This window comes from Peromyscus californicus, unplaced genomic scaffold, assembly GCF_007827085.1.
Source record: "Peromyscus californicus insignis strain IS unplaced genomic scaffold, ASM782708v3 Scaffold_11__1_contigs__length_118956290, whole genome shotgun sequence".
Lineage (NCBI taxonomy): Eukaryota > Metazoa > Chordata > Mammalia > Rodentia > Cricetidae > Peromyscus > Peromyscus californicus.
The window spans coordinates 76,522,775-76,538,672 of NW_026294402.1; the positions used below are offsets into that span (position 1 = coordinate 76,522,775).

Consider the following 15,898-nt stretch of genomic DNA (forward strand, 5'->3'; position numbering starts at 1 on the left):
AGCTGGTTGGGGTAAAGAATTGTTTGAAAGATTTTGGTGATTTTAATAAAATTAAATACAACTGTTCTATGATTCAAAAACTTTGCTAGTTGGAGGGTTTTAGCCAAAAATATGTATTCACACAGGCTTTACACAAGAATAAACCTCTTTGGTATGCAAAACTCTAAAAATAATTTCCATATGCACAAATAAATTGAGATATTTGTCTTCAATGTGATATTTCTGTGTAACAAAAATTAATGAATTCAACAAACAATAATTTTTTAAAATATTTTGTTGATCAAAGAAGCTAGGTAAGAAGGAATAGGAATTCTGTGATGTCATTTATATAAAGCTGTATAGAATGAAACGCCATAATGACAGAAATCAGAAAGGTGTTTCTTTTCTATACAGACATATTGGAAAGGCCTACCAATAGAGACTGCAAAGGAACTTTAGAGAATATACATAATCCAAGTTAGGGTAAAAGCAATCCTGTATTTTGACACCAAGAGTCACTACACTTTACATGTAAGATTAATGGATCTAGGAGTTGGAGAGATGGTTTAGTGGGTAAAATGATTGCTGTGTATGCTTGAGGATCTGACTTTGGATATCCAGCATCTACTTAAAAGCTAAACTGAATGTCAGGCATTTGTAATCATATCACTGGAGAGACAAAGACATGTGGATGCTGATTCAGTGAGAGTTCTTGTATCAAAAACTTAGGTGATCAGGGGCTATAGAAATCCTACTGTCTATAACTTATATCTCAATAATAAAAAGATAAGATGATACCTTGGTAGGTATATTATGTATGGGAATAAAAAGAAGGTGCATCTTTTTATCACTAAAAGAACCAGTGTACTTCATAGAAGAGGAAATACCTGAGATAAGGACTGAGTAGGAGTTTGTCAAAATGCAATTTGAGGAAGAAAATTACCTAGAAAACACATGGCACAGTAGGAAATAATATTCTGCTTGGGAAGGAAATCTTGGCTTAAGCGAGAATTGAATGCACAGAGGTGGATGTGTCTCTAAAGTAGGCACATTGAAGCCATGATGGATCTTGTGGATCAGACTACCACCTTTTACTCCTAAAGTATCTTGCAAGGTGACTTTAGAACTGATTGAATAAGAATCATTAGAGAACTTGAGAGATTTTTAGCCTAAAACCATCATTTTATAGTCACTGACTTTAACTTGTGCCCTAGAAATCATGACCTAATCTATCAAAAGAGCTCATTTTCCAATTTTACAACTTTTGCAAATTGAACCACTTGTAGTCATGAGTAGGAATAGGATTAAAATTTTACCGACTTGGAACTAGCTTGAAAATGCCAGTTTAGAGGCCACAATAGAACCATAATTTCACCAGTCTGCATTTTGGACAGTGATTCAAAGAGAGCAATTATTACCTTTTCTTATGATTTACTTTTTTCCTATGAAGTTAGTGTTTAATCAAATTTAGAAAACTAAGGTGAACATAAGAATTCTATCCCAGAGAAGAGAGTCAGTTGGAGGAAGAAGAGCTAAAAGGTACAGAAAGAATCAAGAGACAACTGACAGATCCTTACAAGAAGCCAGGGTCACTTGGGCAGTACTTGAGCACCAAAGATCTTGGAATAAGAGAAACATTCTCACTCAGAGTAAGACAGCTAAAGATGTTGTGATAATGCTGAAACCTGACAGAAAAGAACTGGATTTCCCTCACATCTGAGGATTAATTATCATGTTTCACTCTTTAAATTTTGTTTTATCATGTCCCCTATCTGTATTTTTCCCTTCCTTTTTCGAATCATTTGAGAAGTTCTTTGATCATAAGGGGCCACTGCATCAAATTTCTTAATCTATGCTGCCCTTGGAAGCGAGGCAGGACAGTGATGTTCTCACTTTATGATGAAGAAACATAGTGAGACCCTGTCCTTTTAGTCCAAAATCTGATATCTAAAACTTCAAAATGGTGCTCTCAAAAGTGCTATGGAAAGTGGAATAAGAGGCTGCCCTAACAGCCTTTTATGATTGCCAAACTCCAGCACACTTTCAACCCACTGCTAGACTCTAAATCCCACACCCTGAAACATAGTGCTATTGCTTCTGATGTTGGCTTTTTACTCTTAACACCTCTCTATGTCAGATTTGAAAGAAAATTGAGATGTGAAAAATTGAAGTGTGTTTCTTTTTTCATTCCCAGGCCATTTGGCAAGTTGACTCCCACGAGCCACCATTCCAGAGTATGAGTGCCACATGCTCTGACCTAGCTGTCACCCACTGCACACACATTGTACACCTACCAGGACAGCAGTACTTGGGAGGACTAGAAAGTAAAGCTGATAAAGTTAAAACTTACTTCAGGCTAAGACATCTGTAGAGCAGGGCAGCAAAGCAAGAATTTATTTTTAACTTTCTTATGCTGTCTCATAAGGCGACTCGACAGTGAAATACGAACCAATTGGATCCTATCACAGTCATCTCACAGAGAGAAAAAGTAACCTTACTCTTTTTAAATCACTGTCGAAAGGTAACACCCCGGATACGGACAGGCCAAGTCACTGCTTCTGATTCCCTGTGCTTTCAAGCTGAAGCAGGAGTGAGAAATGAGATGAGTGAAGGGAAGAAATGAAAACAGTTAAATTTCCCACAGTGAAAAGCTTCTGATGAAAAGTCAACATGATAAGTTGAATATATGACTAAAGCCACATGACAGGGGCTTCTGCTATTTAAAGAAAAAAATCACCTTGGCAAAGCAACAAAGCCTTCTTTATAAAATTCTGTAATGTTATTTCGATTCCTCTTTCTTCTCCTTCCTTTCTTTTTTCAGCTCCTCCTTTCACATCTTTCTACTCCTCCTCCCCACTCCATTTGAGTAAAATGTTTCTTAACAGTGATTTTTTTTAAAAGCTATCTGCACAGATGAAATATCTGGCGTCATGTTTCTATCAGTTATCAAAAATTCAAGTAGGTTTGAGATTCATGTTTTCTGTTTTCTTGTCTGATCCATGGTGAGAACACACACAGTTAATAGACTTATTTGATTAAGTTGACATGTTTAGATCTATACATATTCATGTATACTTGGTTCTTTAGCTACAGGTTCACAGAGCTTATCACTGAAAGTATTGTCTTCTAAGAAACCCAGGGAATGTACTTCCCAGGCATCTTTCTGCTTTTAAGCTTTGGCATAACAGCTCAAAGGTACTTTACCCGGATCTGTGTTATTTGTCCATAGCTATCCTAAGTACTCCACAGCATGTTCAGAGTTGGAGAGGAGCCGGCCTTTGGGAGGGCCCCCCACTCTGCTTTGTAAAGTTCAAGGTTTCGTTAAGCTGCTGGTCTTTTAATATAATAACAATCTCTACAAAGGTTTGCAGCTGAGTCTTCCACAGAGAAAGACCTCTCTAGGTTAAGAGCTTCCAAATTATTATTGCTATTATTATTTGCTCATAATTTTCGATCTCCTTTGGGCATCCCCTTTGGAAAGTAAAATGTCCTTAATAAATTCTTTCTTTAGCAGAAAGTACTATGTCTTATTGTTCTTTCAATAAATTAACTTTCAAATAGATTTAAGCAAAACATTTGGTATTATATATTTATTTATATACTTTCCATCTTAAGAGCTCTTTATTCCTTTGTAATGAGCTGTGTATTTCCAGGCCTTGTGATTTTCCTTTTGTCTGAGGCCTGAACTTAACTGTTTGTGTAAAGCACTGGTATCTGTCATAATGTCAGGTGATTCCTTTTCCAGACTTAGGCTGCTTTCTCATAATCTGAATGATTAATTTCTGATAAACACTTAAGGGGAACATCTGTGAGTTTCATTCATATCTCCTCTCTGCTACTCTGAGAACTACAGCTATCTTTGTCTTCCCAAGTTCTCCATCCACCCCATGCTTCACAGGTGCTGTGAGATGGTCTATATGTCAAATGTGTTGCTCTGATTGGTCAATAAATAAAACACTGATTGGCCAGTAGCCAGGCAGGAAGTATAGGCGGGACTAACAGAGAGGAGAACTGAGAGAACAGGAAGGTGGAGGGAGACACTGCCAGCCGCCTCCATGACAAGCAGCATGTGAAGATGCCGGTAAGTCACAAGCCACGTGGCAAGGTATAGATTTATATAAATGGATTAATTTAAGATGTAAGAACTAGATAGCTAGAAGCCTGAGCCATTAGGCCAAACAGTTTAAGTAATATAAGTGTCTGTGTGTTTATTTTATAAGTGGGCTGTCGGACTGCCTGGGCTTGGCGGGATATGGAGAGAAAACTCTCCAGCTACACACAGGTCCCACAAACATATCCTCACATGGTTGCTCTTACATATCTGTCTGAAAGTATTCCTTTCACAGGGCTCAGCAACAAATCCAAAGGATAAGCCTAGGGATTGATAATTGACACTTACAACATCAGCTCTCCCATCTAAGTTTTTGTCTGGGACTTCCCAACAAAACTTGCTTTTTCCTTTTTGACTGTATAGACCTGAACACATACGATAAAGTATTAATCCCTAGCATCCCAGAAGATAACCTTATTAGAAACAGGACTGCTGTAGAGATAACTGTTCAGATGAATTCTTCTGGAGCAGCATGAAACTTTAGTCCATTATAACTTGTGGGACCATCATATTGGTAGGTTATACCAAAATGGAGAAAATTCTGCTATTAGCTTGAGGTGTTGACTGATGACAGTTTTAGTTTTGGAGTTGGTGAAAGCCAATGATCTCCTGAGTTCATGCATTTCAGGACACAGGGAAAATTATTATTTCTAGTGGCAGAGACACATAGGTAGAGCGATGTGACAGAGACAGAAGTGATGGCGCTACAAGACAGGAATCACAAGACTTGCTAGCCACTACCAGAGGCCAGACAAGAGGCATAAGCATGGATTAGCAACAAATACATGGCTTTATTGACACCCTGACTTTGAACATCTAAATTTCAAGGACAAAATGTTTCTGCTGCTCTAAGCCTCATAGTTTACAGTGTGTTATTAAGGTAGCCTTAAGAAACACTGTCTGAAATGTTTAAATGAATCCAATCTTCCAGTCCTTTCCTTAGACCTAATAAAATGCTATCAGTTATATCAGATAAGTCTGCATTTACCCAAGTCTGAATTCCTGTAAAAGCAAAAACAGAAAGTGCCTAACTTTGCCCAGTAGATGTCAGGGAAATTCATAGAGGAGTTTATTTTTAATCTACAGATTATATTTGGGTCAGATTTTGCCAGGCAGGAGTATACAGAAATGAGCCAAGGAAGAGAAAATAACATGTATATCTTTTCCAATATTTATTTCTAAAAGTAATTCAGTTTAAAGGACCAAATCCATCAACTCTCGATTATTACCTTTTCCCCTCTTTGCTTTCATAGAGTAGATTTAACTTCTCTGTCTTTCATTTGGAGATGCAGACTGTCTTTTACATAAGAGCAATTGGTCAGGTTAGACAATCATATTTTAGATAATAGAGCATTCAAAACTGTAACACTCCATGTAAAAACACAGACAGATCATGTGTCTGGTAAGCAAAAGACTTCAATGAATACCAAGTGGCAGAAAATTCTATACATTTGAATTATATACAGTAAGTCTAAGACTACATATAACCTCAGAATAGCAAAGATTATTTATTATATTTTCTTAATTTGCAAGTCAGTGTAATCACTAGTATACATAAACACAATTCTAACTTTAAAGGGAACAAGAGACAATAAATTCTGAGCCAAATATGAGTGACCATAACATGGAGACATAGATACAGGTTTCTCCAAATAATATGAAGCTAATGTGGAAATAGTTTCGTGGGGGTTCCTAGTGCAAGAACACACACACAAAAATCATGTATCAAAGTATATTTGAAATATATTAGTGGGGACATCAGATAGGTAGGTTATAGCAAAATGAAGAGAATTCTGCTGTAGACTTTAGATGTTGACTTACAACAGTCTTAGTTTGGGAGTTGGTGAAAAACAATGGTCTATTAAGTTTATGCATTTCAAAGATTTTTATCTGATAGTTTAAAAAGATTAGCTCAGACACAGAAGTCAGCAATGAATGCATATTAAAGGGATAATGATAGAATAAGATAAATTGCTGCTTGGATTTTTAACATTCCTACTCTCTACAATTACAAAGTTCTAATCACTGAATTTTGCAGAAATTTTAATATACATGTGGCTATATTTAGGGGGATTCTCTCTTTCTCTCTCTCTCTCTCTCTCTCTCTCTCTCTCTCTCTCTCTCTCTCTCTCTCTCTCTTTCCACCTTCTGTGTATTCATGTGTATATATTAATATATATCCAGTAAAACATTTTTGAAATTTTAAACTAATATAACAAGACAAATCATGTAAAATGTGCTACTTAATTTATCTGGTGATGGAAAAATCTTGCCATTTTTTTTGTTGTTGTTTTGTATTTTAGTGTGAAAATAAACTGAATTTTCTTTCCATGTATGGGGGCCGTATAGCTACAGAATAGGTTTTTTTGCACATAGGTTTCTAATTATTTTCTGTAGAAGATCTAAGGCCATAGAAAATTGGTAGCTATGTTGGCTTAATGTGATCTTTCCATTATCTTTCTTAAAACTGAGACTTACTAACTTTATGTATGCTAATAGATGGGACATTAAGGTCACATGTAAAATGTACATTGAATGGAAACATAGCCTCAGTGTAAGCATAGATTTTCACAAGTCATAGTCCCTTTAAAATATTTTTGTTATTCTTTAGAGAATTTCACATACACATTCAATGTATTTTGATTGTATTCACCCTCATTTCCTCCCTTAATTCCTCCCATATTTGCCTCACACACTCAACTCCACCTCTCTTAACTCCTTCTCTCAACTTTATATCCTTTTTTATAGCCCACTAATTCCAACTTGTCCTGTTCATATACTTGTAGTTGTAGGACCATTCACACCCTGGAAGAAAACTGACTCTCCTTCCCCCGCTCCCAAAAACCCATCAACTAGATGCTCAGTTAGAGATGAGTGCTCATGAGGCTCTTCTGTGGGAGCCCACAAAGATTCCAATTTGTGGTTTGACTCAAGGTCAGAGAATCAGAGTTCATGTTGCCCCCCCCCAAGCCTGCATAATAGGGTGCAAAGGCATGGTTACTGGGTGTCTTATACTTCAAGGCCTAATCAGAAGATGCTTTGCCATGGGGCATGGTTACAAGGTGTTTTGAATGGTCTACACTTGGTTGTACGTTGTGCTTTGATCTTAAAAGGAAGAGGTCTTTTGCCTCTCTCCTTGCTAGTGCATAAAAAGCCCATTAGAAATAATAGCCAGGCAGTGGTGGTGCATGCCTTTAATCCCAGCACTTGGGAGGCAGAGCCAGGTGGATCTCTGTGAGTTCAAGGCCAACCTGGTCTACAGAGCGAGATCCAGGACTGTCACCAAAACTACACAGAGAAATCCTGCCTCAAAAAACAAAAACAAACAAACAAAAAAGAAATAAACTCAAGGCTACTAAGTATTGACCCAGGGCCCCCACAAAGCTATCCTTGTGTCTCTATCTTTTTCTTTGTCTACTTCTATATTTCCTGTCTAGCATTTCTCAATTCCTTACTCCCTGCTTTAAGGAATCCCTTGATAGGTCAGGGCTGAACCTCAACACTGGACCCTGACATCCTTCCCTCTCCATGCTACAATGTTGATTGGCTTGATTTTATTCAGGTTTTCTGCAGACCACAACAACAAAAGACTTATTTTTGTGTGTGTGTTGGGGGGGGGTCTGGTCCTTTTGCACCTCTATTTCTTACAATCTTTCCACATTCTCTTCTGCAAAGGTCTCTAAACTTCAGTGGGAGGGGTGTGATATACAAGTCTCAATTGTGGATGAGCAGTCCACAGACACTTAGTCTCTGTACTTTGACCAGCTAGCTGTGAGTTTTTACATTCACTGCACCTCTCAAAGAAACCTCTGATGCAATTTGAGTGCTGTGCATATTTAATCTATATTTATAGCTAGAGGGAAGTTAGGTGATATGCCCATTTAGGAAAATAATAGTATGTTTATCTCTGGGAGTTAAGAGCTCCCTGGCTATGGACTTTTGGACAGCTTTACAATAACACACATGCTTTTCCTCCTGGGAAGTGGACCTTAATTCCAGTCAAAAAGTGGTCGATTACCCCAATAGTATTTGTGCCACTGTTGCACTCAGGGACATATTGTGTCATGCTGGCCAATTGTTATTATAACTTTTGGTGGTTTAAAAGAAAATTATCTCCAAGAAAGTGGCACTATTAAGAGGTGTGGCTTGGTTGGACTGGGTGTGGCCTTATTGGAGGAAGTGTGTCATAGTGTGTCATTGTGGAGGCAGGCTTTGAAATCTCATATATGCTCAAGCCACACTCAGTGTCCTACTGTGGGATGTTCTGTATGGCAAATGTGTTGCTAATTAGTCAATAAATAAAACACTGATTGGCCATTGGCTAGGCAGGAAGTGTAGGCAAGACAAGGAGGAGAATAAAGCTGGGAAGTGGAAGGCTGAGTCAGAGAGACACTGCCAGCTGCCCCGATGAGAAACAGCATGTGAAGATGCCAGTAAGCCACGAGCCACATGGCAAGGTATAGATTAATGGAAATGGATTAATTTAAGCTGTAAGAACAGTTAGCAAGAAGCCTGCCACGGCCATACAGTTTGTAACCAATATAAGTCTCTGTGTTTACTTGGTTGGGTCTGAGAGGCTGTGGGACTGGCAGGTGATAGAGATTTGTCCTGACTGTGGGCCAGGCAGGAAAACTGTAGCTACAGTGTCCCAATTCACTTTCTGTTGTCTGAAAGATATAGAACTCTCAGCTCCTTCTCCAGCACCATGTTTGACTGCACGCCACCATGATGATAATGGACTGAACCTCTGAAACTGGAAGCCATCCAATTAAATGTGTTTCTTTGTAAGAGTTGATATGGTCATGGTGTCTCTTCACAGCAATAGAAACCCTTACTAAGACATAGGTCAAAGGGATTACAGATGGGTAAGACTGTTAATGACTCCCCCAGAAGCCTTCATAGCACCATCTAGTGATTTTTTCCATATCCTGTGTCTAGTTTTTGATGTCTTCAGTAATAGTGTCTTACCATAAAATTCTGGTAGACAACTAAGAGCAATGACAATAACTGGTATTTTGGATTAGAATCTCCATGCCACTCTTGATAAACCATTCAAAAGATGGTATCTTGCATTCAGTGGACTTTTTATTTGACAGGCTATAGCTTCTGGCATCTGGAATGAGCATTATCCCATGTGTAGGGTAACTACAATTAAACTATTCTATATGAACACATACACACACACACACACACACACACACACACACACACAAACACACACACACACACACACACACACACACATACACACACACACTACCTTATCAAATGGGCCCTAATGATTTAAGTGTAAAAATCATTAATGTTTGTATATTGTATCAAGAATAAAGTCAGAATATGTAAACAGTATTTTTTCCTAATTTACTATTTTTAATGAATTTCTATTTATGATTACCAAAACAAAAACTATTGCATTAAGAAAGTCCTAATGCATCTAGCAAGATAGCCAAGGTAGTTAACAGCAAAGGGATCCCCAATTTTGCAAATGAAGAAGCCTGGAGAATAGCAGAGGGGAAAGGAATATAATAAAATTGTTGCTTAAAACTAGAACATATCATAACATCTAACTAAATAACATTTATTTCCTTAAAGCTCTCAGTGCCCCATGTCAATCTTGAAAATGATAAAACTTATAAGTGGTGAAACTTATAAAATTTATATTCCAGCAAGTGTAGAGCTCTGTGGCTTGATGGAACTAATAGAGTTGTTTTTTTTTTTTTGACACCAATGATGGTTAATGTGGCCATTAAAAAGCCTCATTCACCCTGCCTGGCTCTGGTGATAATCTTTCCAAGATGGCAAATGGATTGAGTTTTGCCTATCACGTCCCATATTTAACTTTTAATGCCATTGCTGACTGTTTTCTGCAGTTGTAAGTACAAAAACATGTAGAAATCTGTCTTCCAAAATACAGTCCAATTGTTGTGTTAAAACAGAAACAATACAATAACTACACTAACCATTGTTCAAGCATACATAACTGTTGTAGTTTATCAAAAGGGAAAAAGGACTTCTGGTTTGTTTCAAAGTAATAGGCAGTGTCTTGCTTCAGTATAGTCAATGAATCTAGCTTCAAGTTCTAAAACATAGTTCATTTTTATAAAGAACAGAAAATGTCACAATATAATTGTCACAGTGAATATTGTTAAATAAAATTGTCACTTTGTAAATCGTTATCCAGTGTTCATTTAAAGATGTTGGTGTTTTATCCCGTGTCTGCACAACACTCAGAAACTGTATATATTTTTATCAATAACTTGTATGAATCTAATCCCCTGCTTCTTGCTTTAATTACTCATATCATGAAATTATTTGAGTATATTTTCCATATATGTCTCTTTTAAAACACTAAGTATATTATATGTGATTAGATGATACTCTGTTGCAGCTTTCTGCTTAAATATGCCTTAGAAAAAACAAAATTGAGAGATACTGATTACTGAGAGTCAGAAGATTCATATATGATCTATGCTTTTAAAAAAATTAGATGCAGATATCTTTGGGAACTTATAGCCAACTGTATTTCTGAACAGTTTTACCTAGGCAGCTGTATCATCAGCAGTACACATCAAATTGTCCACAGAATGCAATAAGTACTTCTTCTCACATATGTCTCTTTCTTTGATACAATACTTGCACTTTTACTTTTGTAATTTAATTATGTTTAAGAGATCATTTCAGATCTGTATAGAATCCTGGAGCTGTATGGAATGTGGTTTTAAACCAGTTGAGAGAGAAAGAGAGAGAGAGATTGTAAGTGTGCAGCTCTGAAGGGAAAGGTATCCTGGCAGTCAGGAGCCAAAGAATACCACAAAGTCACACCACATATAACAAACCTCACATAAGAGATTTATTGGAAAAGACACCGGAGCAAGGGTAGCTGCCTCTGCTCAGAAGAGAAGCAGCAAAGAACAAGGCAAGAGACAGGTTTTACACAGGGTTTCTTGGGGGCGGAGCTTTCCAGGGTGGCCTGGGATTAGAAGGATTTTGTGGTCTGATCTTGCGCTTGTTTTTTTGTTTGTTTGTTTGTTTTTGTTTTTGTTTTTTCTGTAGTGCAGTGCCTGGCCACTGTCCCTCCTTGAGGGGCTGGAAATGACTGTTAGAGTAGTCGGGGCCGGGGGGGGGGGGGGGGTAGATAGATGGGTAAGATTGTTAGTGACTCCCCCAGAAGCCTTCATAGCACCATCTAGTGATTTTTTTTTCCATATCTTGTGTCCAGTCTTTGATGTCCTCTGTAATAGTGTCTTACCATCAAATTCTGGTGGGCAACCAAGAGCAATGACTTGGTTGGGGGTGGGGTAGATAAGTAGGTAGATAGGTAGGTATAGATAGATTGGTAGTAATGACAGATACATAGAAACATAGATGATAGATACATAGAGAAATACCATATTCAGCTTCATAAGATTAGAATTGCTGTGTAACTCCTGCTCTCTCTGATCCAGTAAAGACAGCTCTTCAGTCTTCCCAGGAAAATGACATTTGGCTACCCTTTACTTCAATGTCTTTAGAAGGGCAGACAACTGAAAAATACATTTTATTATGAAATCAAAATTTAAAAATTTATAATGTCTGCCATATTCTTTTTTAAAATTTTTTAATTTTATAATTTGATTTAATTTTACATATTAGCCACGAATTCTTCTTTCCTCCCCCCCCCCCCGCCCCGCCTTCCCCCAGCCCACACCCCATTCCCATCTCCTCCAGGGCAAGGACTCCCCTGGGGATTCAGCTCAACCTGGTAGATTCAGTCCAGGCAGGTCCAGTCCCCTCCTCCCAGGCTGAGCAAAGTGTCCCTGCATAGGCCCCGGGTTTCAAACATCCAGCTCATGCACTAAGGACAGGTCCTGGTCCCACTGCCTGGGTGCCTCCCAAACAGTTCAAGCTAATCAACTGTCTCACTTATCCAGAGGGCCTGATCCAGAGGTTTGCAGGCAAATGGATGGATCTAGAAAAAATCATCCTGAGTGAGGTAACCCAGACTCAGAAAGACAAACATGGTATGTACTCACTCATAAGTGGATACTAGATGTAAAACAAAGGATGACTAGACTGCTACTCACAACTCCAGGGAGGCTACCTAGAAAACAGGACCCTAAGAAAGACACAGGGATCTCCCAATGACAGAGAAATGGGTGAGATCTACATGAGCAAACTGGACATGATGGGAGGTAATGAAAGGCAAATGTCGAGGGAAAAAGAACTTAGGGGAGCGGGAGATCCCAGCTGTCTGCCATATTCTTATCTCCTTGGTTGTATAGTGCTAAAGCTTCCTACCTGATCCTTAACAGAAATAAAAAATGATTGCTATTCAATAGACTTAGGAATGAAATTGCATTACATCTCTAAGTTATATCTTTTTAACACTAGGAAAAGTAAATATCTTTAAATTTCAGCTAATGGAGTTATTCCACAGTGAACAGTTCTGAAGTGAATAAGGAAAAATTAAGCTATTTCATCACAAATAACCTTTTGGGAAAGAGCTAGCTTGGAGTGGGAAACTAGACAAATCCAGGCATCTACTCCTGCCCTGGTCTGGAAACAGCACAAGGACTTTGTGATCTAGTGACAGGAAGAGGAGGGCAGCTTGTCCTTCTATTGTTCTGTGTAGGAACGAGCAGAAAGTAGGAATCAATGTTGTGTAGGACTTAATGTTGCAGACCCATAAATATCAAGCCTGGAGTTAAGAGGCGTGTTCTTCCATTGCATCCAATGACATAGAACTATCTGCAGGAGTATTTTTGAAATCCTCTTCTACGTTCTTTCAAAGTATTTTCTCTTAAGCATTTTTTCTCAACTCAACAGCTTTATATCTCTAAGCAAATACAGCATCACGAAGAGTTCTTTTGTCTATGTTTTCAAAATCACAGAAAAACATCCTTCCCAAACCTTTTCATCAATCTGATTTCCCTCATGTAAATCTGATGCAGCAATTTTGTCTCTTTGGTTCCCACTTCTTTCACTTTTGGTCAGCTGTTAACTCTCATCTAATTACTGGAGTATCAAGGGGCCCGTTTCTCAGAAAAGTTTTCTTTGTAATTATTTGAAATCGAAAATGTTTATCTGCTTAAATATTTTCTTTTAGTCTCATTTTCCTTTAATATTTTAGTACTTTTCATATGTCTTTGATTACTTGGATTAAAAGCCATGAGTTTTAGTTACTAATGCATTTGCCAATATATATTAAATTTGCACATTTGTAAGCTGATTCTTTATTTTATAGTAGTGCAGATGACATGAGCTGAAGTAAGTCATTCTAGTCATTTTATAATTCTTACTTGAAAATCCCCATGTAACCATTTCACTTCATTTACTAGAAAATGAAAGAAGAGTTTTTCCTCATTAAGTTTTCATTTTAATTTTAATTACACAGCACATTATCTCAATACACATATAACAAATAATTTATATTGTTATATGTATCTCACACATGCATGAAGTAGGTTATTGAGAAGGTAATCACACCTAATGCAGTCCAGAAAGAAATACTTAATAGTTGCATAAACTTTAGTCTTAACAGAGTACATGTTTTGATTCTAGAATACTTTGTGTCCAGCCAACCAACTCAGTGTATTGATAATGGAAATAAACTTTGTGACTCATTTTATTACTTGATTTATTGGAATTATATATGACTACATTATCCAAACCTGATACTTGTTGTAAATGAGATGTGATGAGCAGGTGAGCTAACATTCAGAAATAAACCAGAAGTATCCTGGGAGAGAGCTTTATACAAAGACTTCAGACACATATAAAATTTTAATCTTTCTCAATTAATACTATAAAGATAAATTTTACTAGTCAAATGTATAAGTCCAGTGAATATAGTTATTTTTGAGGCATATTACTGTTCTTATAATAAAATTCTAGTGTTATCTAAGCAGAGTGAGTTCTGGGTTAGCCCCAGAGAATGAGCTATGTTTGGTGTTATATTTTTTATGCACTCTCATAGGTAGTGTTAATTGTTTGAAATACCCTAATTCAAGTATGGGGAGTTTAAAATGTTGAAATTGCTAAGGTTCCAACATTTCAGAGTATCCATTTGTAAGGACTTTGTAGCTATTATTTCTAACCAAATAGTGTGGATTGGCTTTTCTACCCTGTCGTGAAAAGGGCATAGGTATCTAGTGGCCACTTTTTTAAACTGTGGCTATAATCCCACATGGGGTTGCAACATTGGATGTGAGGTTCTGAAAAATGTAACAATAGTAAAAGGTTTCTGAAAGCATAGTGAATGACCTAAATTTTATCCAAAATCAAATGCAAACATTTCCGGAAGCCAGGGATGTTGTGTTTCCTTGAGAGACTTCACTGCATATTTGGTTTTGAACACTTGAAGGGAGCATTTTGCATTGCACTTGCTATTACTGTGTACAGAACAAACTAGCACTGCCAAAATACTTTAGCTCAGATTTGAAATCACGGTATGTTATGAATTGCAGTGTTCTTATTGTATGTACAATGTTTCCCACATTTAGAAAAACAATGATTTAACTACAGAAAACTAAGACATGCCCCATTTTCCCACCAAATTAATACATCTTTGGATTGTATTATGCTAGATTATTTGGTTTTAATTTTTCTGAGTTGCTAAGTTGAGTTTCATTTTTAAAAAAATCAAAACATTAAGTGAATTTTGACAGGAGATAGAATGGGACATCCAGCAATTTGTGCAATCATCTTAAACATGCTCCTGGCATTTTGTACTAATATACATTAGGTTTTTTTTTTTGTGTGTGTGTGTGTGTGTGTGTGTGTGTGTGTGTGTGTGTGTGTGTGTAATCAGTAGTCTCAGAATTGACTTACAAAATCAAACTACATCCTATGGTTATGAGGGTGCTCTGTCAGAAATGAACACATTTGTGTCATTCCTCAATGTCACAATTTATTAAATGGCAATACATTCACAAGTTTCTATGGTTTCAATGGCAGTAATTTGCAAGATTTTTCTTGAGAGTTCTGGCTGAGGTGAATACAGGTCTTTCTATTCTAATTTTCGTTACTGATTAATTCTCAGATTTCACAGCACACAGTATATATGCCTATATTTTACAGAATAGTATAAAGGGTTAAGAGGCTCTGGAGCACTCAAGAGGTCTCAGAAGCCCCAAGAAGCAAGCAAGTTGATAAATGGATGTGTAAATGAGCCCCTGTGATAGATGAGATTGTTGCTGTTAGGAGTCAGGCCACTGTGGATCAGAGCTTTGAGACTGAAGCTGCATAGTTGAGTCCAGCTGTAGAAGAAAAAGGGCAGGACTGAGTACAGATGAGAGAATGGGCCTGCAAATGAATGACAGGTCCAGATGGACAAACAAGAAAACAGGAAGAGGAGGCAGCATCAAGAGTGAGAATGCATTTTTCTTTAGGAAGAAACTTTCTACTTACTCCACATATTATCCACAGATCCCCCTCCTCCCTCCTCCTTCCTCCCTCCTCCCACCCCCCAGCCCTATTTCCCAAGCCACCCTGCATCCCCACATCCCCCAAATCGAGGTCTCCCATGGGGAGTCAGCAGAGCCCAGCACACTGAGCCTAGGCAGGTCCAAGCCCCTTCCCACTGCATCAAGGCTGTGCAAGGTTTCACACCACAGTCACCGGGTTCCAGAAGCCTGCCCGTGCACCAGGGACAGATGCCGATCCCCCTGCCTGGGTGCCACCCAAACAGTTCGAGCCAAACAACCGCCTTCCGTATCCAGAGGGCCTAGTCCAGTCCCATGAAAAAAAATATATATATTTTATGAGGACTGTTAACTGGATAATTTTAGGTAATGTTTAATAATTTATTAATTTGTCTCTATAGTCTAC

General features: G+C 37.8%; 1 protein-coding gene across 5 annotated transcripts in view; it reads left to right on the forward strand.

Annotated features, from left to right (window-relative positions):
* The window catches only part of Mei4 (meiotic double-stranded break formation protein 4), a 607,360-nt gene that overhangs the window by 139,243 nt on the left and 452,219 nt on the right, over window positions 1-15,898 (forward strand). The window lies entirely within an intron of this gene.